At 46.8% G+C, this 22,289-nt stretch overlaps 1 long non-coding RNA gene across 1 annotated transcript in view; it reads left to right on the top strand.

Annotated features, from left to right (window-relative positions):
- LOC310850121 overlaps positions 1–22,289 on the top strand; it is a 47,852-nt gene that overhangs the window by 4,325 nt on the left and 21,238 nt on the right. The window contains exon 2 of the long non-coding RNA XR_014567229.1: positions 7,672–7,825. This is a non-coding gene — a long non-coding RNA (uncharacterized lncRNA). The remainder of the gene's footprint in view (positions 1–7,671; positions 7,826–22,289) is intronic.

Here is a 22,289-nt window from a genome sequence, read left to right as displayed (position 1 = left end):
GCGACAGACCTCAGACCCTGGAGGACGTGGTGCAGAGGGCTCTTGCGATAGGGATACGACACGAGGAACGTCCTTGGCACAATGAGGAAGGACGCCAGGCACGTGCACCAGCAAGGTCGCCTCCTTTCATCCCCAGGGACTTCGGCCAGGCACATCCCTCGCCTCTGGTGAGGCAGGGAGAGGAGCCGATGGAAATTGGTGGTGCTAGGGCTCAAGCACCAGCCAGAGCCCCAGCTTCCGGTGCAGTAAAGGCGAAGCCTCCTAGAGGGACCAGGAAGTGTTACATCTGTGACAGTGCACAGCACATGGCGAAAGAGTGCCCCCAGAGGCTCCAGAAGCACACTGCAGCTTTAGCAACAGTAGCAGCAGAAGTGATCCAAGAAGAGCAACCTCAGGGAAACGACAGTGCCTGGCTGGAAGCAGAATTGCTGGGGCTCAGCCAGGCGAGTCTATAGAGCAGTCCCCAGCGCCTTTGCGACCCACAGACCCTTTACCACCCAAGCCAGCGGTGCAGCTCACTGCAACACTTCAGTTGCCTAATGGAACCACCCTAGAAGTACCCATCACGATTGATTCTGGGAGCAACGCGGATTTCGTGGGGATGCAATTCGTCAAGCAGCATCGCATAGCGCTTCTGCCTGCAACAACGCCTCTGAACGTAGTCACGGTGGATGGCAGGAAATTGCTAGGAGGGCAAGTTGTGCAACAGACACCTCCCATGGTGATGCGGATTGGAGATCATCGAGAAGTCATTAGCTTCAATGTCACCCACCTGTCTGACACGCCTATAGTATTAGGCATGAGTTGGCTGGAGAGACACAGTCCTGCTGTAGCGTGGTACCAACGTCAGATCACCTTTTGCTCATCGTACTGTGCTCAACATTGCATCCAGTCCTGCCAGGAGGAGGGGGCTGAGCAGCAGCTGCGACTTGGCATGGTGCAGGCAGTACCTCGCAAGTACGAGGGGTTCCTGGAGGTTTTCTGCGAGAAGGAAGCTGATCGGTTGCCGCCCCACAGACCTTATGATTGTGCGATCGACCTGTTGCCGGGGGCGCAGCTGCCGACTGCGAAGCTGTATTCCATGTCTGAGGACGAGATGCAGGAACTCAGAGAGTTCATAGAGCATAATTTGAAGCGTGGATTCATCCGGGAATCTAAAGCAGTGGGGGGCAGTCCTGTGTTTTTTGTGAAGAAGAAGGACACGCCCCAGAAAAGACTCATTGTGGACTATAGGGCCATCAATTCTATGACCAAGCCCAAGGCCTTTCCCATGCCCAAGATTGATGATCTCCTAGCGACCGTGCGGAAAGGGAAGATCTTCACCAAGTTGGATTTGCGTGGAGCGTATAACCTCATACGCATCCGGGAGGGCGATGAGTGGAAGACGGCCATGTTCACGCCTCTGGGCACGTATGAATACAGAGTTATGCCGTTTGGTCTCCAAAATGGATCTCACGTCTTCCAAGCCTTTATGCATCACGTGCTGGCGGGACTCCTCTACAAGAAATGTGTGTGTTTCCTCGACGACATCCTGATCTTTTCGGAATCGCAGGAAGCTCATGAGAGGGACGTAAAGGAGGTCCTGCAGAGACTACGGGAACACAGGCTCTACGCCAAGTTAAAGAAGTGCCAGTTTGATGTGACGGAGGTGGATTTCCTCGGCTACAAGCTGTCCGACAAGGGGCTGGCCATGGACAGCGTCAAGGTCCGCGCGGTGTTGGACTGGAAGAGCCCCCGCAATCGGAAGGAAGTCCAGAGATTCGTCGGTTTCGCCAATTTCTACCGCAAATTCATCAGAGGTTTTGCAAAGGAGACGGCAGCGATCACGGACACTCTCAGTTCCAAGAAGAAGAAGTTCGTTTGGACGGAACAGGCGGAGCGCTCTTTTCGGAAGCTTAAAAGCCTCTTCGCCTCCGAGGAGCAGCTGCTGCACGTGAATCCAGGCAGGCCCATGCGAGTAGAAACCGACGCGTCAGACAGAGCGGTTGGAGCCGTACTCCTGCAAGAAGATTCGCAAGGGAATTGGAGACCCGGTGCCTTTTACTCCCAAAAGCTCAGCAAGGCGGAGCAAAACTACACCATATGGGACAGGGAGCTGTTAGCCATTCACGCAGCTTTCAAAGCGTGGCGACACTTCCTCATAGGAGCCAAGCACACAGTACAGGTCCGCACGGATCACAAGAACTTAGAGTATTGGCGCACGGCGAAGCTCCAGAGCCAAAGACACATGCGCTGGGCGGAATTCTTCGCGGATTTCGACTTCAGGATAGAGTACATCCCGGGGGACTCCAATGTTATAGCCGATGCGCTCTCCAGAAAACCGCAATATCTCGATGAAGCAGCGCCAGTAGCGGCCAAGCACATTTTCGCACCGCAGGCGTGGGCGTGCGCTGCCATCGCAGTCGACCTGGGCGCGGTGCGACGCGCGTTGCAAGTAGATCAGTTCGCACAATCCAAGATGGAGGAGCTACGCAGGGGTTCGCAGAGAGACGATGAGTTCCAATTACGCGACGGGCTGTTAACTCGCAAAGGTACCCTCTACGTACCAAGCGACGAGCTCCGCGCAAAGGTTCTGCAGCAGTTGCACGACGCCCCCAGTGCGGGCCATTTCGGCAAGGAGAAGACAATGGAACTGGTGGCAAGGGACTTTTGGTGGCCCCGGATGTGTGGAGAGGTAGCGGATTACGTCGCCAGGTGTGACACTTGTCAAAGGTCCAAGCCAGTACACCAGAAGCCAGCGGGGTTGCTGGAACCGCTGGAGACACCACAGCAACCGTGGGAGAGGGTAGCATTGGACTTCGTTACTGACCTGCCCAGCTCCAGAGGGAAGACGGCGGTACTGGTGGTAGTGGACCTGTTCACCAAGATGGCGCACTTCATTCCATGCGCAAAGGTGGCGACGGCGGAACAGACTGCCAAACTCTTCATTGATCACGTGTTCAGGGTGCATGGGCTGCCGCAGTCCATCCTGTCCGACAGGGGACGCCAGTTTGTTTCCAATTTTTGGCAGAAGCTTCTAGGTATCCTGCACGTCAAGATCAACCTAGCGTCGGCGAGACATCCACAAACCAACGGCCAAGCTGAGAGGGTCAACGCGATCATGCAGCAGTACCTGAGATGTTACGCCAATCAGCGACCCGCAGCTTGGGTGGACTACCTGCCGATGGCAGAGTTTGCCTATAACAACACGAAGCACGCGTCGACGGGGGTGACGCCGTTCTTCGCGAACAATGGTCGTCATCCCAGAACCTTCCCGGGTTTCGTAGCACTGGGAGAGGGGGTGCCGCAAGAGGCCGACCAGTTTGCAGCAGAACTGCAGGAGGTGCACGAAGAGCTGCGGAGCCAAACAAGCATATAAGGTGCAGGCGGACAAAAACAGGAGAGTGGGGGAGGACATCCAGGTGGGGGACTGGGTATGGTTAGCGGCCCAAGCGATGCCAGCCAAGTCGTTGGCTAAGAAGAAACTAGGGCACAAGCAGCTGGGGCCATACCAGGTGGAGGCTAGGATCAACCCTGTAGCTTTTCGACTGGCTCTCCCCGAAGGTTCCAGAGTGCACCCGGTCTTTCATAGGTCGGTGCTCACTCCCTACAAGACCCCGCACAGGTTTCAGGAGTCTGAAACAGTACCGGACCCACGCACAGAGTCGCCCGAAAGGGAGGGGGCGCCTAGGGCCGAACCACTCAACGAGGTCACAGAAATCTTGGACTCGAGATGGGGGGAAGAGGGGGTAGAATACTTTCTAGCCAGAGAGGGTACTCCGACCAGTGCCAACAGTTGGGTGCCGGACTACGCTTTAGACGAACCTCTTCTAAAAGACGAGTTCCATGCCCTTTTCCCGCATAGACCCATGCCAGCCGAATACTTTGATGACTGGCTCTTTACGCCCACACTTTCAGACAGTCCTTTCCGGGGCTTTTCTTCCGCCGAGGAGAGAACGCCAGAATCAAGCCCGCCCAGGGGATCGTGCTCGGGGGTGGACACAGAACCCTCTTATTGGTGGGACGAGCAACCAGAGGAAGACTGGCGCAGGAAATGGCTGACGGGACCTTGGCCGGCAGCACCAGACGAAGTGGCAATGGAAGAGGGAGCTGAGAACACTTTGGGTGAAGAACCCGAATTCGAACACTCATACACCGAGCTGCAAACAGAGGACATTGAAGTAGACGAACTGTATCCTGCATCTACCTCCGAAGAGCTGCAGCTCCCACAACCTGCACCCGATGGGCGGGAGGGGGGAAGGGGTGGGCTTCGAGGGGGGGATGGAAGTCAGGGGTTCAGGAAGAGAGGCGCAGGTGGGGGAGGAGACAGAGAGCGAGGGGGAAGGATCCCAGCACGACGAGGAAGAGGATGACAATGACCCGAGGTTGTCCATGAGTCCGTCTAGTGAATCGGAGGACTCCCAAAGAGGAGCCCCCCTGGTCAGGCCAAGGGGAGCTAGAGGGGGAAGCAGTCAGGAGCAGGGGAACGAAGGGGGAACTCCCAGTGGGAGTTGGAAGTCGGGACCGGCTTCTCCGCCGGAACGGAGTGAAGGGGGTGGAGTTACCAGTGTGTCAGAAGCAGCAGAACAGGGAGCAGAGGGGGGAAGGAGATCAGCGCAAGACGTCCTGCCGGAAGGGGCGGAGAGTAGTACCGAGAGCAGTGTAACTGTCAAAAGGAAGGTCAGAAGCAACGTACGCGCGCCAAGTTCAAATGTGGAGGCGCGCGGAAGTGAGGAGAGTCCTGGGGAGGAGCCTGGTCCCAAAGCGCGAAGGAGGGGGGAGCAGGCGTCAGAGGATTCAGCCTCTGGGGAGTCCCGGAGGGAGAGAACACAGGGGAGCAGAAAGACCCTGCGGAAAAGAAAGGAGAGGAAGAGGTGGACCAGCACAAGCCTCTTAAACTGGTGTAGAGGCGGGACTGACTCAGAGGGGACTTCAGCGGTCTAAGGGTAACAGACGTAGAGCCACGGAGCTCGGATGTAAAACCAAGAATGTTCTTCAATAAAAGCTTTTGTATATAACCCGGACTGGACTTTGGTCTCTTGTGAGCTGGGACCTCGGGTGGCTCTGACATTATGTAATGCAGATATCCTCTTAGAATGCACAGATCCCTTGGCAAAGACTGGAGCCCACGTTGCGGATGGTTGTAGAAGGCCTGGCCAATCCAGAGGCATCATAGTGCCTCACCAGTCACACCTGAGGAGGCCTCAACATGTAGTTCAGCCCAGCCTAACTTCAAGCTTTGACGTTCTCAGTTCAAATCCCAACCCGAGCTTCTGTCTTCAGTTTGAAAAGGGCTGGAGGCAGGAGGGCGGGAGGCAGACTCTGCTGAGAAGCCTGCCCTTCACGTCCATGGAGTCCCCACCTCTCTTCCTCTCCCCAAGGGGAAGGGGAGTTGCCCCTGCCCTGCTTGGAAACAGCTCCTGTCAGGGCTGGGTGGCAAACATGTTGGTGGGGTCTGGGGAGGGGTCTTCCCAGCAGGGAGAGGGAAGCGAATGCACCCAGGGCAACCAGCCCTCTTGCACCCCCCACTGCTTCTGCTTCTGCTACTACTTACGTTCAAAAGGTTCACTGTTGCACATATCTGTGTCACAGCAGTAGGTCTTGGTCACCATGTACATATTTGGCGTTACGGTGGCCCTGGAATAGCCTGTGCGGCAAAACTGTCCATTGGTGCAGGACTTGTAAGTAAATTTCCTCCCAAAAGAAACTATAGAAGAAAGAAAAAACAAGACCTGGAGTTATGGCTTGTACACACAAGAGTTTCATATCCCCCAGGGGCAGCCTCCTATGAAAGCATTGCAGGCTGCTGCCACCTTTGCCGCTGTGGTTTGTTCCTTGGAGCCCAGATCTGCCACCTCCTCAGCAGCCCCTCCAAATGCCGCCTCTATAATGGCCTCTTGGCTGTGGTTCGTGCTTTGGAGGCCAGACCTCCCTGGCAGCCCCTCCAAATGGCACCTCTTGGCAATTGGGAGGTGCTTCTGGTCTCCTCCCAGCCTTGTTGCCAACGTACATCTTATTCCCACACAATTCCAGGGTAGATCCCCATTCCCACCTCCTTGTTCCTAATGTAAATCTTCAGTCCCCCCTTCTTCCCTGCCTGGCCGGTGGGCAGCATTACATGGTTCTCCTGAGGTGTCACAATATCTTGGGCTGGCCTGGCCTGGAGTGGAAAGAGAGGCCTCCAGTTTTATCTATTTGTTGAATGTGAGGCAGGGATGGAGAACTTTTGAAAAGTCCTCATGAAAATTCACCAGCAGAGAGTGCTGTTTCTATTCCAGTTGATACCGGTGATAGGCAAGACAGGACACCTCAAAGAATCGCACAAAGGTATTTCTAGATTCATCCGGCAGGGGAACAGACTTAGAATAAAATATAAATTACACGACTGGACAACTGGATTGCAAAAATGGGAGAAGTGTGGATGTGGAAGGAAGGCTTTGTTTTGCTATGCATATTGTTTTGGAAAGAACCAAGTAGGTAAGCTCACCTTCAAATGTGAACTGACTTGAATTTCCCTCTGGTTCATACATGCAATACAGGATCTAGAACACTGCTTTATGAAAAGCCACATCCTGTGGTTTGTAGCTAAGATATGGCCTTAGAAAGTCTGGGGTTTATGTCTGGTGGTCAAAAAGGCTGAAAGTTCTTCTCACTTACTCCATTCGGCCTCTGAAATGGAATAAATGCAGCGCTGACCTATGTCTTCATTACACTCCTGAATGGTGGTGTTTTCGCATTCTTCATCATTAGTTCAACAAAACTGACATTTCAGAGATGCCACTGCAGACATGGGGAAATGGGTTTAGAAAACCTTAGCAACATCCACATATGGGAAATGGGTACATTAAGGCACATCAGCACCACAGTTCCTCCTACAAAGTCCATCTCATGAGAGGCAGCGAAGGCCACCAACTTGGATGGCTTAAGAAAAGGAATAGATAAATTCAAAGGGGATAATAAGTCTGTTGCTGGCTTCCATCCTCAAGAGATATTTTCTCTCTCTAACACTGTAGGCACTATGCTTCTGAGTACCAGTTTCCGGAAAGTGCACAAAGGGAGCTGTTGCAATCAGATCCTTCTTGTGAACTTCCCATAGGCATCTGGTTCACCATGGTGACAACAAGATAGTGGACCAAAAGGGCCATTTTTCACTTATGCAGTGCTGTCTATATATATTTCCCCTGTAGTTCTTAAGCTGTGTGTGAATGGGGGCTGAGTCTTGGACAGACCAGTGAATGATTGTCCTAGGTGGCTCCTGCAGTCTCTGGATGATGGGCACTGGAGTTTGTCAAAGATGTTCCACATGTGCACTAGCAGAACTTAAAAAGGAAAGGTATATTTATTTGAGAAGTGGTGAAGAGATAAAACCTCATGGAGGAGGTGGGGGGGGGGGCTAAGCTTTAATGTGAGTACCTGTAGGATGAGTTTCAACATATTGCCTATGGAATTGAAAATGAATTATGGGCAAGCAGGTCAGTGGAACTGGAATAACTACTTTGACTTGTCTTTAGTCTGTGTCAAGCCAACCTGAGGAGTTTAGTAATGAAATGGGAGTCAATATCCTTGGGGTGCATTTTGTATCACCAGGACACCCCTGAGTGGAGAAAAACCTCCTATTGTTGACATAACACTCTGCATATGTTTATCTGGAATCTTTCTCTTTCTTACTCTCTTTTTCTCACTCTTATACAGACTCACCAATATGGACCTGAATCCGCCCTTCACTTATAACTGACTATACAGTACACTGAAAAGGGGAAGGGATGGTGGTGAAGGGAAGAAATTGAGGTTAATAGACACAGCACTGATAGCAGCAAAGGAGGAGAGTAATCCTGGGATTAATAAGGTGAGTGGTGTGAAGCAGTGGAAGAGGACAGAGGCTGGGCACCTACAGAAAATATTTTGGGGGTGTCAAGGCCCCCAGGGCCCCCTAGATTTGGTGCCACTCTCATTAGAGCTAGCTGGATGGGGTCGTTGGAGGAACAAAAGGGTGATGATAGTCAGTCATTAACTCATTAAGAAGGCCATTAAGATAAACTCTTTGGGCTGGACAGAAAATGGGGAAAACACCTACCTGAAGTGAGCGATAGTTAGCAGAGACAAAAGGATAGAGTTTCAGATGAAGTTGCAGAATCTGAGTGGACGATGAGGTAAACAAACAGAAAAAAGTGCAAGAAACATATTCTTTGTTGTAGATGAAAGCTAGAATTCTGGTTTATCCAAGAGTGGACAACTGCCTCCCTTACACCCCTAATGGACTTTGGGATACTAAACCTCTCAGTATGTATTTGGTTAAATAAAAACAAATATAAATATTGGGAACAAAAACAATTTATCATTGAGGTTCCTTTGTAGTCTGGCCTTTTGCTTTATTCCTCTACTTTTCAAAGGAACAACAAGTCCTTTCTTATATTGCTTTAATGGCTGACCCCCCCCCCCGTTAGTTCCTTCTTGGAAACATGATGAAGAGCACAGCAGCTGTGGTTCTGCTCACCTGGACTCAGAAGGGTCAAGAGGAGGCAGGAGATCAGCAGTGTCTTCATCATTCTAGAGAGCTGAAGAGCCACGAAGGAGTTTGAGAACAGCACTGGGCCAAGCAAGGAACTGATGCATGACAAGGCTTAATTCGAGGGATTTATAGAAGATTGCAAGAATCACTTTGACAGCACCCAGGAACAATGGGTTCAGGACAGTGTCATAAATTGCTAGAATTCTAATTCTGCTATACCATAATGTAAAGCACAGGGCTGAAAACAAATTAAATATCTTCCCCCTTCCAAGTACTCCAAGGACACGTCCCTCCTAATCTGTGCCAGCCTCAATTTCACATCCCTACTAATCTAGCTTCTATTATCCGAGACAGGCAGAGAGAGAGAGAGAGAGAGAGAGAGAGAGAGAGAGAGACAGTTGCAGACCCAAGGTTGGGAAACACTGGCCTAGAGGACCACAGCTTCTCATTCCTGATATAGGAGCTCTTTAAAGTCTGCTCTGATTTTCATCATCCTGAGGAGAAGCAAAAACCCCATCAAACTTGGCTAGCACATCAACATTTTTGCACCTGCGAAACATTGGTAGAGTTAAAACAACACCCACCCACCCACCCACCCCCTATTAAAACCATGCCAATGATTGCAATAAAAACATCATGGCACCAGCTCTTCATTTAAAGTAGTCAGTTCCCAAAAGCCCATTGGAACAAGAAACTCTTCACCTGTGCACTGCCATCATACTTTCTGACCCAGGTACACCTTCCTGGGGTCATGTCTAGTTTTGTCAAATGAGCAGTTATCACCTGACTTGTCAGACTAGGTGTCCATTGAGGGTCCCTTCCAGCTTTATGATTCTATGACTTCTGCAGGTCAGATTCCAGATGAAGTCTCCAGCCGCAGCAATGGACAGTACAAATCCTGGTGGCGATCGAACCCCCCACTACCCCTGGAAATTCCTCCTGTTGTTATTGACTACTTGCTTCTCACCTTAAAGTCTCAGGATGGATTGTGGGATTAAAGCATAACATTCAGAATACAGTGGTGCCTCGCAAGACGAAAAGAATCTGTTCTGCGAGTCTCTTCGTCTAGCGGTTTTTTCGTCTTGCGAAGCAAGCCCATTGACGGATTAGTGGATTAGCGCTATTAGCGCTATTAGCGGCTTTTAGCGGCTTATCGGCTTATCGGATAAGCGGCTAAGCCGCTTAGAAAAAGGGGGGGGGGAAGGAAAAAAACCCGCAGGAACTCGCAAGACATTTTCGTCTTGTGAAGCAAGCCCAAAGGAAATTCGTTTTGCGAAGCACCTCCAAAACGGAAAACTCTTTCGTCTAGCGAGTTTTCCGTCTTGCGAGGCATTCGTCTTGCGGGGCACCACTGTAGTTTAAAGCAATTTATAATCAGAGAAATAAGGTGGGTTCTAAAAATATTTTAGAAATTAATAAAGGTTTGCATTCCTTTCTCATAACACTAGAATCTGTGGGCAGCCAATGAAACTGAATGTCGGAATGTCGGAAGATTCCAGACAGATGGAAGAAAGTGCTGCTTGAAATAGCAGGTGGTTAAACTCTGGAATGGAAGTAAAAGATGGACCATTAAGAAGGCTGATTGCCCAATAACAAATGTTGGAAAAGTAATGAGTCTGAAGGAACCTTTTATAACCTTTGGTGGACCTGCCCAAGGATTAAGGCCTACTGGGAAATGATCTATAATGAACTTAAGAAAGTCCTTAAGTGGACCTTTTCAAAGAAGCCGGAGGCCTTTCTCCTGGGTATGGTTGGCCAATTGGTACCAAAAAAGGATAGGACATTTTTTATGTATGCAACTACAGCGGCAAGAATTCTTCTGGCAAAGTATTGGAAGACGCAAGAACTACCCACTCTGGAAGAATGGCAGATGAAGGTGACTGAATTTATGGGACTGGCGGAGATGACCGGCAGAATCCGTGACCAGAGGAAAGAGACAGTGGAGGAGGACTGGAAAAAATTTAAATTATACCTTTAAAATTGTTGTAAGATTGTGGACTGTTAAGATGTCAGGGGGTAAGAAACAGAGAATTACAGCTGTAAATAATAATGTTAAGAAATTTGAGAGAGATACAAATGGAAAAAAGGACTAAAGGGTTGCTGAAAAATTGCAAAACAAGGATGCAGTGTAAGGGAGGTATGGGGAAGTCACATTTTTTGTGTTTTGTGTATGTTTATTTCTTTTCTCTTTTTGTGTGTGCTGTTGTTTTCTTTCTTGTCTTTTGTTGGTTGTGAAAATTAATAAAAATTATTTAAAAAAAAAAAAAGAAGGCTGATTGCCGAAGAATTGATGCTTTTGAATTATGGTGCTGGAGGAGACTCTTGAGAGTCCCGTGGACTGCAAGAAGATCAAACCTCTCCATACTGAAGGAAATCAACCCTGAGTGCTCACTGGAAGGACAGATTGTGAAGCTGAGGCTCCAGTACTTTGCCCACCTCATGAGAAGAGAAGACTCCCTGGAGAAGACCCTGATGTTGGGAAAGATGGAGGGCACAAGGAGAAGGGGGCGACAGAGGATGAGATGGTTGGATAGTGTTTTCGAGGTTACCAGCATGAGTTTGACCAAACTGCGGGAGGTAGTGGAGGACAGAGGTGCCTAGCGTTCTCTGGTCCATGGGGTCATGAAGAGTCGGACACGAATAAATGACTAAACAACAACAACAAACTCTGGAATTCGCTCACAGTATTCCTTTGAATATCAGCTGCTGGGAATCACAAGTGGGGAGAGTGGTGTTGCTGTCCAGTCCTGCTTTGAGGCTTTGCACAGGCATCTAGTTGGCCATTGCGACAACAGGGTTCTGGAACAGCTGCCGTTCTAAAACCAAGGCATGCTTTCCCATAGAAAGTAATGCAAAATCGATTAATCCATTCCAGGCTTTCAAAAACAACACCTAAAATATGGTTACCAGATTTGTTTCAATGAATTTGGGGACACTTTTTAAAAGATAAATAAATTACATGCTTTATTATCCCTAATTACATCTATACATCAGCTGTTTTGCTGTCTTCAGAAGTCCGGAGGAGGAGAGAAACCTGCGGGGTGGAGTTGGAAGCAGAGTTTGAGAATACAACTGTGGGACGATCACAGATTCATAGATTTGGAAAGGACCTCTGAGGGGCATGTAGGCCAACCCCCTGCAACTGAGGTACCTCAACTCAAGCAGCCTCAACTTCAAAGAACACAAGGCTTCCCTGCTCCAATTTGACTTCTGCAGTTCCCGGCCACCAGGGACATGCTCTTGTTCATGTTGTCTCTCACGCTCAACTGCCCTGCTCTGCGCCAGCTCTGCCGCCACTCCAGTTGGCCGAGGGGATCAAAATCATCTCACCCTTCCGTATCTTGCCCAGCAGAGAAACCATGCACCCTGCGCCCCCTCCTGGACAATGGTGCGCCACCCGTCCGTGACTCCTGAGCCTCCCCCCATCTCCTGCCCCCTTCCCCCTTCATTTTGAGAATTTCACAGGGTGCAAAAGAAGAGCTGTGCACCTTGCCCAGCAGAGAAACTGCACACCTTGCGCCGCTCCTGGGCAACAGCCGCCCTCCTGTGATCTCTCAAAATGAAGGGGGAAGGGGACAGGAGATCGGGGGAGGCTCAGGAATCATGGGCGGGTGGCTTGCTGTTGCCCAGGAGGGGCGCAAGGCACGCAGTTTCTCTGCCGGGCAAGGTGCAAAGCCCTTCTTTCGCACTCTTTGATCCCCCCCGCCCCACCTCTGCCTCTGCCTGTGCAAAATCTTCCCACCCCTCCAGCTGCATATCACTCCAGGAGAGCAGGGTGTCACCTTTCCTGGGGATATTTAATGGAATCCGGGGACATTCCAGGGACAGAATTTGTCTGGGGACAGATTTGCAAATCTGGGCGCTATCCCTGGGAACATCTGGTAAAAGGTAAAGGTAAAGGTACCCCTGCCCGTACGGGCCAGTCTTGACAGACTCTGGGGTTGTGCGCCCATCTCACTCAAGAGGCCAGGGGCCAGCGCTGTCCGGAGACACTTCCGGGTCACGTGGCCAGCGTGACATCGCTGCTCTGGCGAGCCAGAGCCGCACACGGAAACGCCGTTTACCTTCCCGCTGGTAAGCGGTCCCTATTTATCTACTTCCACCCGGAGGTGCTTTCGAACTGCTAGGTTGGCAGGCGCTGGGACCGAGCAGCGGGAGCGCACCCCGCCGCAGGGATTCGAACCGCCGACCTTTCGATTGGCAAGTCCTAGGCGCTGAGGCTTTAACCCACAGCGCCACCTGCGTCCCCGGACATCTGGTAACCCGACCCTAAAACATAAATTTAACATGAATTTTACTATCTAATGAGATCATCGATCCATAAAATGAAAGCAATAATCAATGTACTGTACTATAAATAAATAAGACAGTATTATAGATGATAAAAATTTAAATTTTTTTTTTCCTCACGTGCACTGATGATAGTAATGGTTTGGATGGGGGGGGGCCTTTTATCCATTTCTGCAGTCACAGAATCATCAGTAGCTGAACAGGGTTCCACACAGTCAGAAAAACAAGTGACAAAAATGAAGTCATGAGCCACATGTCACAAAAACGGAGTCACAAGACACAGCACAAGTCAGTTCCATGAAATGAAGAACAAGTCACAGTCAAAATAACGAAAAAGCCACACACAAACAAAAATGCAAATTTTTTTAGCAAAAACAAAAGCTCCAAATATCACCACTGTGTTTTGTGGGTGTTTGGGACTCAACAGCCGACAGACTCAACAGGAAGCTTCTGATAGGTGTAGAAGACTCAATGTACAAACGGAACATACTCAACAAGGAGCGGAACATGTTCAGCTTCTAAGGCAAAGTTCACAAACCAAAACACCTACTTCTGGGTTTGCAGTGTTCTATTTCCAAGTTGTTCATAAGCTAAGCTGTTCTAAAACGAAGGTACCACTGTATAAGAATGTACCAAATACAGTAAGTGTTGGAAATATAAGAACTGCAAGGGGTCATTCTATCCCATGGGGTGGACCTGCAGGGAGGCCTAGGTCTTTTGGGATATGATATATGATATTTTTAAAAAAATCAAACTGAATTTTCCAAGGGTCCAGTACCCTTCTGGCTGGGGATATTGGTCAGCAAAATTTCAAACTGCATTTGTGTATGCAGCTACAATGGCAAAGGATCTTCATGCTCAGAGGTCGAAAGTTTTGAGAATACCCTGAAAGGAAGAATGGATGGTGAAAGCCTTAGAATACGCAGAGTTGGCAAATGTAAAGGAGGAGAGGCTGCTACAACTGAGGCCCTTCCCCACATAATGCACTGGATCTGAGAGGCAGGTAGAGGGCAGGGCCTCCCTGGGCAGGATGGAAGGGGGAGTGAAAAGATGTGGTTGTGAAACTTGCCATTCTTCTGATAGAAAATGCTGTGTGGGGGCATGGTGGTGGTGGGGAACAACCAAAATGGGGGACGACGACAAATGGGGGGATTGTAAATTGTGGGGAGTGAGAAATGCCCCTGTTTTTATCTGAGGAATGTTGGAGGGTATGCAGTGGCTACTGAACATCAAGATGAAGCTGTTGGGAAGAGTCATTTGGAGTTTTGGAGTGAAGTGTCATCCATATGTTGAAGATACCCAATTCTAGAATCCCCAATACACAAAACCCCAGATTGGTGCCTGGATGCCATGGTGCAGGACAGCCAACAAACTGAGCTTGAACCATGAAAAACTGGAGGCCTTGTGAATGATTGATTTCTGGGTCTTGGAGATAGGTCAATTGCTTGGCTGCGTGGACACAGTGGTTCATGTACTGGTAACATTCAAGACATTCAAGGTGCTTATGTTTATTTCCACAAATTCCCAAACAATGTGAGCCCAAGGTGCCTTGAGGAGTATGCAATCCCTTATGTGACACCTCAAGCATTGATATTCTTTGATTGGGGCAATTCTTGTAGCTCCCTGCACCCCTGAGGTTTAGTCAGCCTTCAATTCATAGGAAGCCGTTAGTGCAACAGGACAGAGAAAAGCTTTTATTCCTTTCTCATAACACTAGAATTTGTGGGCAGCCAGTGAATGTTGGAAGATTTGAGAAAGATGGAAGAAAGTGCTGCTTGAAATAGCACATAGTTAAACTCTGGAATTTGCTCACAGGAAGTAACAATGGGCAGCAACATGGATGTGTTTGGTTGAGGATTAGAAGAAAATAATGGAGGATAAGGCTAACAATGGCTACTAACCAAGTTGGCCATGTTCTTCCTCTAGTGTTGGAGACAGTATTCCTCTGAATGTCAGTTGCTGGGAACCATAAGGGGTTAGAGTGGTGTTGCTGTCCAGTCCTGCTTTGAGGCTTTGCACAGTCATCTTGCTGGCCATTGCGACAACAGGGTTCTGGAACAGCTGGACTGGTTGAGCAGGCTGATGTAAGCTCTAGTCAGTGGAAGCTTGCGGAAAATCTAACATTTGCCCAAATATTGATTGCTCACCCAGTGTACCCACTCAAGGCGAGTGGATTCACAATGTACTTGCTGAAGAAACATGTTTCACAATTTCTTTCTAAAATCACCAAGCTGTTCATTTGGCTGAGTAAGGAAAGCCAAAGGAGAATGAAAATTGGGAAACTTTGGAGCCCTTTTGTAATCTATAGCAGGGGTGAGGAACCTCTGACCTTGGGGCCAAATGCACCTGCTGCCTGCCTCTCCACAGGGCCCAGGAGAAGGGTGTGCAGTTGTCACATTGTTCCTCTGCTTGGGGTCACAAGGGGGACCTCCAAAAATGTTTGCATATATTATGTGAAGACTAGCATTTCCATTTTGTGTAAGACAACCTAAAATGCCATGACGCCTCTTCCTCCCTCTGCTTCCTCTTCTGCCAACATGCCCTGGCTTACTTGTCCCCATGGAAACAGAGAGGTGGCACTGAAGTCCTGGTGAAAGATAGCGTGACTGGGCAAGGTGAGAGGTGAGTGAGAAGGCAGACATTCCTTGCTACTCCTGCCGGTGATGTGCTCTGCCTTCTGAGGGGACTGCCACCCACCCGTGAAGTGTGAGATATTTACCATGCAGCCAAATCAACAATACATGTTTGCTAGATAGGCACATGACAGGAGCTGAAGCCCTCCGAGTTTCTTCCTGAATGTTTCCCAGAACGAACTCTGAGAGACACTCCCACTGTGCCCCGCTCTGGGGAGGGTGTAAGCACTTCCTCTCCCTCTTTCTCTCTCCCCATCCATCCATCCATCCATCCATCCATCCAGCAATGTAGAACCATCTGCTTGTCTGAGCTCCTAAGCTCAGACTCCATCATCATCTTGACCAAAGTACGTCTTTGTAACTGGATCACCATTTTAAGCCTGCCTGGACAAAGCTGCTGTATCTGTTACTCTTCAACAAGTATTCTGAGTGAGTGAATGTTATCTTTACCTTTTACAAGCAGTAATCTGCGTGATTATTATTATTTTTTTAATAATATTTTATTAATTTTAAGAAATACAGAAAAAAGAATAAAGGATAGTTATAAGAAAATAGAATAGAAGAATAACAAATTTCCATGTTCTTTTTCCATCCAATCTAAAGGACTTCCCCACATCCTCCAAACCCTGCGTTCCCTGTCATATAAAACATCAGCAATTTGTTAACTTATTTCAAAACTTATTGTATCTTCCATTTTATCATGTTCTCTTATTTCAATTTTACTATAACCCAATTGTTGTATGCTTTGTATTAAACACAATAAAGTTATTTCATTATTTTACCTCTAAATTCTTGTGTCTTAATTTTCATTTCATTAACTTACATTTGCTGAAGCTAGAGTTTCCTGAAAGGTGCATTTTTTTTAACATTCATACAGCTTATAGTGTTTTTTCAAATAGTCCTTAAACTTTTTCCAGTCCTCCTCAATTGTTTCTTCTCCCAAGTCTCGGATTCTGCCAGTCATTTCAGCCAATTCCATATAGTCCATCAACTGTGATTGCCATTCCTCCAGCGTGGGTAAATCTTGTGTCTTCCAGTATTTTGCAATCAGGATCCTTGCTGCTGTGGTAGCGTACATGAAAAAAGTTCTGTCCTTCTTAAGCACTCTCTGGTCTACCATGCCCAGAAGGAAGGCCTCTGGTTTCTTAGGTAAGGTAAATCTCAGTACCTTTTTTAGTTCATTATGGATCATTTCCCAGAAGGCCTTCACTTTCGGGCAGGTCCACCAGAGATGAAAGAATGTCCCTTCCGCCTCTCCACATTTCCAACATTTATTGTCCGACAGATGGTATATCTTAGCTAGCTTGACTGGGGTCATGTACCACCGGTATACCATTTTCATAATATTTTCCTTCAAGGCAGTGCATGCCGTAAATTTCAAACCGGTGTTCCATAACCTTTCCCAGTCTACAAACATAATGTTGTGCCCCACATCCTGCGCCCATTTTATCATGGCGGATTTGACTGTCTCATCCTGTGTATTCCACTTAAGCAGCAAGTTATACATTCTCGAAAGTAGTTTACTTTTTGGCTCTAACAATTCAGTCTCTAGTTTCGATTTTTCCACCTGGAATCCAACCTTTTTATCTATTTTAAAGACCTCCTGAATTTGCGCATAGTGCAGCCAGTCTCGTACCTTAGTTTTCAGTTTTTCCAAGCTCAGCAACCTCCAATTGTCTCCAATTTTTTCAATTATTTCCCAATATTTAGGCCAATGGGCCTCCATGTTAAGTCTCTTACGTGCCTTGGCCTCCACTGGTGAGAGCCACCTCGGAGTCTTACTCTCCAATAAGTCTTTATATTTTGTCCAGACCATCAGAATTGCTCTTCTGACAATATGATTTTTAAACAATTTGTGCACTTTGACCTTGTCATACCACAAATATGCATGCCACCCAAACGCATTGTCAAACCCTTCCAGATCTAGGACGTCAGTGTTCTCCAATAAAATCCAATCTTTCAACCAGCAGAAGGCTGCAGATTCATAATATAACCTCAAGTCTGGCAGGGCAAATCCCCCTCTTTCTTTCGCATCAGTTAATATTTTAAACTTTATTCGGGGCTTTTTGCCCTGCCAAACAAACTTAGAAATATCCTTCTGCCACTTTCCAAAACATTCCACCTTGTCCACGATCTGTAGGGCCTGAAACAAAAATAACATTTTCGGCAGTACATTCATCTTTACAGCAGCTATTCGGCCTAACAAGGAAAGTTTCAGTCTTGACCATATTTCCAAATCTCTTTTGATTTCTGACCAACATTTCTCATAGTTATCTTTAAACAAATTCAAATTTTTGGAGGTCAGATACACCCCTAGGTATTTTACTTTTTTAACCACATTCAACTCCGTTTCTTTAGAGAACTCATCTGTTTCTGTAACTGTCAAGTTTTTTGCTAAAACCTTGGTTTTTTGCTTATTTAACTTAAACCCCGCCACCCGACCAAAGTCAGAAATTAATTCTAACACTCTTTTAGTACTGGAGACTGGTTCCTGAAGTGTTAATACCAAGTCATCTGCAAATGCTTTCAATTTATATTGTTTCACTCCGACCTCAATTCCCTGAACCAACCGGTCCTTTCTAATCATGTTTAGCAACACCTCCAGAACTGAGATGAACAATAGGGGGGATAGGGGGCACCCCTGACGTGTCCCTTTTTCAATTTTAAACTCCTCTGTCACCACATTGTTTACTATCAATTTAGCTTTTTGTTCTGTGTAGATTGCTTCTATACCATTTTCAAACCCCCGCCCCACTCCCATCCCTTCCAAATTTTTCTTCATGAACATCCAAGAAATATTATCAAAGGCCTTCTCTGCATCAATAAAGATTAAAGCCGCTCTAGTGTTAAGGTTTGTTTGTAGAAGTTCCAAAATGTCAATAATGTTTCTTGTGTTGTCAAACAAATGCCTACCAGGGAGAAAGCCAGCCTGGTCCTTATGGATCACTTCATTTAATACTTTTTTAAGTCTACTTGCCAAAATATCTGCAAAAATTTTATAATCCACATTTAGGAGTGAGATGGGGCGGTAATTCTTAAGTTGAGTCTTTTCAGTTTCTAGTTTAGGTATCAATGTGATGAAAGCTTCTTTCCACGTTTCCGGTGCCTTCCTTCCCTCCATAATCTGGTTACAGACCTCCATCAAGGGTTGTATCAAATAGTCCTTTAAAACTTTATAATATTTGGAGGTTAGGCCATCAGGGCCTGGAGACTTGCCCAATTGAAGATTTTGAATGGCACTTTCAATTTCTTGCTATGTGATGTTACAGTTCAGGTTTGTTCTCATTTCCAGGGGTATTTTTTGTAATCCATTAGTTTTAAGAAATTGATCCACCTCGGAAGCTTTTTGCGGCCCTTGTGAGTAGAGTTCTTTAAAGTACCTCTGGAAACACTTTCTGATTTCCTCGGGTTTCTGAACCATTCTCCCTTCAATCTCTAGATTTGTAACTGTATTAAGCTTTTGTCTCTTTTTCAACTGCCAGGCTAGCAGTTTCCCACACTTATTCGCCGATTCAAAGGATCTTTGTTTCATTTGTTTAATTTTCCATTCCACCTCTTGATTTATCAATTTTGAATATTGCGCCTGGAAAAATTTCACTTCTCTTAGCACATCCTTCGACTTAGGCCTAGATCTTAATTTTCTCTCTCCTTCTCTTATTTTCTCCAATATCTTCTCCTTCTTTTCATTCCAGAGCCTTTTCTTAATCGTGTTTTGTTGTATTAGAAACCCTCTCATAACTGCCTTACTTGCGTCCCAGATTATTCTTTTTTCCACGGTGGTGTTCAAATTTATCTCAAAATAGTCCTTTAAAGTTTTTTGGGCCTTCTTCACAATCTCCTGATCTCTTAATATAGTGTCATTCATTTTCCATCTAAAGGATCCGGTTGTATTAAGTCTCAATTCCACTTTCAAAGCATTATGGTCGGAGCAGGTTTTTGGACAGATTTCCACTTTTCTAGTCTTAGGTGCCAGTCCTCTAGTTGTCCATATTTGGTCGATTCGTGTCCATGTCAGATGAGCTTCAGAAAAGAAAGTCCCTTCTTTCCCTAGAGGGTTCTTAACCCTCCATATGTCCACTAAGTCCATATTGTCTGTCATTTCAAAAAAAGTTTTAGGTAGTCTGCCATCTTTCGATATGTTGGCACTTTGTGACTTATCCATATTTACAGACACAACCCCATTCATATCCCCCAACATAATGATGTTATTATAGTCCAAGTAATCCAGCATAGTCTCATGCAGCTTCCTGAAAAATTCCGACTTTCCCTCATTTGGAGCATATATTCCTAATATCAAAAATTTTTCTCCTTGTGTTTGTATTTCAATCGCCAAAATTCGGCCATGTTCATCTTTAAATAAGAATTTCGGTGACAGGCTCTCCTTTGCATATATCACCACTCCTCTTTTCTTAACTTTGTCCGAAGAAATAAATTCTTGGCCTAGTCTTTTATTAATTAACACTTTTCTGTGGAGCCTTGTCACATGTGTTTCTTGTAGGCAGATAACGTCCAATTGTTCCTTTTTCAAAATGTGAAAAACTTTCCTTCTTTTTTCCGGGGAATTTCCGCCATTTATGTTCCAACTGAGAAGCTGCAGAGACATCCTGAATCAATTGACGGGTTCTACAATGGGGTGTCTAAGCTTCCCTCCGGTCCCGGAGGAAGTAGTGCTGGTCCAGATCCAGGTGGTATAACTCTTGAAGGTGGTCCCGGTGGTGGTGGAGGCCAAGAAGCTGCAGCTCCTTTTTGCAGGTCCTCCTCGTAGTCGTGTAGGAACTTCTGCTGGTCTTCAGGTGATTTAATTTTTATTTTCCTTCCTTTGTAAGTAAATGAAAGTCCTTGTGGAAACTCCCACCTATAAGGAATTCCGTTGTGTCTCAACAATTTAGTCAGGTCTATATAGGTAGTCCTAAGTTCCAAGAGATATTTGGGTATATCTCTGTAAATTTCGGCCCTTTTGCCTTCTATCTCCAAAGATTTCTTAAAATGTAGGCCTAATATCTTATCCCTCTCTTCTCTTGATCTCAGAACAACTAAGCAGTCTCTGGACTTGTCTTTCTTTACAGATTTTCCCAGTCTAAAGGCTGTCACAATTTTAAAGTCCTTTTCTTCCTCAATTCCCCAGAATTTGGAGAACAAAAGTGTCAAAAATCCCTCTAAATTGTTTTGCTCCAGTTCCGGGATAGCCCTTATCCTGAGATTGCTTTCTTTACTTTTCAGTTCAACCAATGACAGGTAGGCTTGTTGTTCCCCTACCTGTCTTTTCAGAGGCCTTACTTCTCCTTTAATTTCATCAACCTTTATATTCGCCTGTTCTGCTTTTTGATTGGCTTCCACAGCTAATTTGTAGTTTTCTGCCGTAGCTCCTTGCAGTTTCTCAATTGCCTGAGTGTGCTGCGAAACCTGTTCAGTTAATTTGCCAATAGAGGATGTAGCTTGGTCAATTTTTGATGTTTGATTGTCCACTTTTTGATTTAAAACTGCCAGTTGTTCCAAAATTTGTTTCAAAACTGTTTCAGATCCTCCAGTTGCCATATCTTCTGCAGCAGGCTGTGCAAGTTCCACCTCCTGTGCTGTCAGCACAGTTGGGACGGATGATCTGCGGTGATGAGTTAAAGTTGTTTGCAAGAGTTGCCCAGATTTTTTCTCTTTTTCTTTATCTTTGGCTTTAGCTGCTCTTGTTCTCCCTGAGCCACTCATTCCACACCTGCCTCTGTTCAAGGTCAAATGATCTTTTGTCCCATGGGAAAGACAAGTCCAAAGTATAAACAAATTAAACCACAAAGAATTTCAATAAAGTTCAATTCCCAGGCCACTATACTTCCACAGTCCTATAGGGGGAGTATTTCAAAGTTTCAAAGAAGAAAGGAACTATTTTCCGCCATTGAAGTTCCTATATTCTCCATGTTAAATTTTTGTAGTTCCCAAACACAAAAGGAAGGTTTCCAAAGCTTCCAATCTCTTAAAATCCAGCCACAAGGTGTCAAGATAGGTCCAAGCAACAATGTTCTCAGTCTATGCAACAGTTCTCAGTCTATGCAACAATGTCATCAATTTGACAGCAGTTTGACAGTTCTCTTCTATACACTGGCAGCCCGATGACGGGGTTATCCCTTTCAACTCCGTTTAGCTCAAAGATAGGGGGACAGATCCAAAAAGTAAAAGTCCATAAGTTTCACAATTCTTTCCCTTTTATCCTCAAAATGCAAAGTCTATCAATGCACTCTTTCTTCCACTTTTACAGTCCCTTTTAAATACTTCAGCTCGCTTCAGAGCCCTTGCTTTGATCTAATTAGTAGAGTCGGGAGGCGGACTTCCTGTTACTCGCCTCCCGTTTTCAGCCGAATTTCTTCAATTTAGATTAAGAATTTAAACCCCTTACTCACGGGTATGTTGCTCCAATTCCGATATTTTCAAGAAGAAAGGTCAGCGCTCATCATCAGCAGCAGCGTGGCTTTGCTTCCACGAAAAGAGCGATGAACTCACAGCGCCGCTCCCCCTTTCACGTTCCGGAGCCTCTTACGAGGCTCCTTCTCCGCTTCTGGGGGGGCTCAAGGCGCCCGCCGAGTCCCACGGCCGCAGGCTCGCTCTGCCTGCGGTTTTTCTTGATGGGTCTCCGCTTTGCCGCAGCGGACGACCCTTTTTCGCGGAGCCCCTCTTCACAGCGCGAAGAGGACCGCCATTGCTGTTTCGCGCCGCCTCCGGAATAATCTGCGTGATTATTAAGAGGAGAAAAGGGTAAAGACATTTTCAGCTGCAAGGGGATGCACTCTGCTGAACTCACAAACATGAGGAAGGAAGGATAATATCTAATCAATACATCCTCTCCTAGCATCAATACACATCTTTACTTGAAGGGCAGCAGGTGATGGCATGAT

This window comes from Podarcis gaigeae, assembly GCF_964106915.1.
Source record: "Podarcis gaigeae genome assembly, chromosome: 8".
NCBI classification, from domain to species: domain Eukaryota; kingdom Metazoa; phylum Chordata; class Lepidosauria; order Squamata; family Lacertidae; genus Podarcis; species Podarcis gaigeae.
This window is presented reverse-complemented; position numbering and strand designations above follow the sequence as displayed.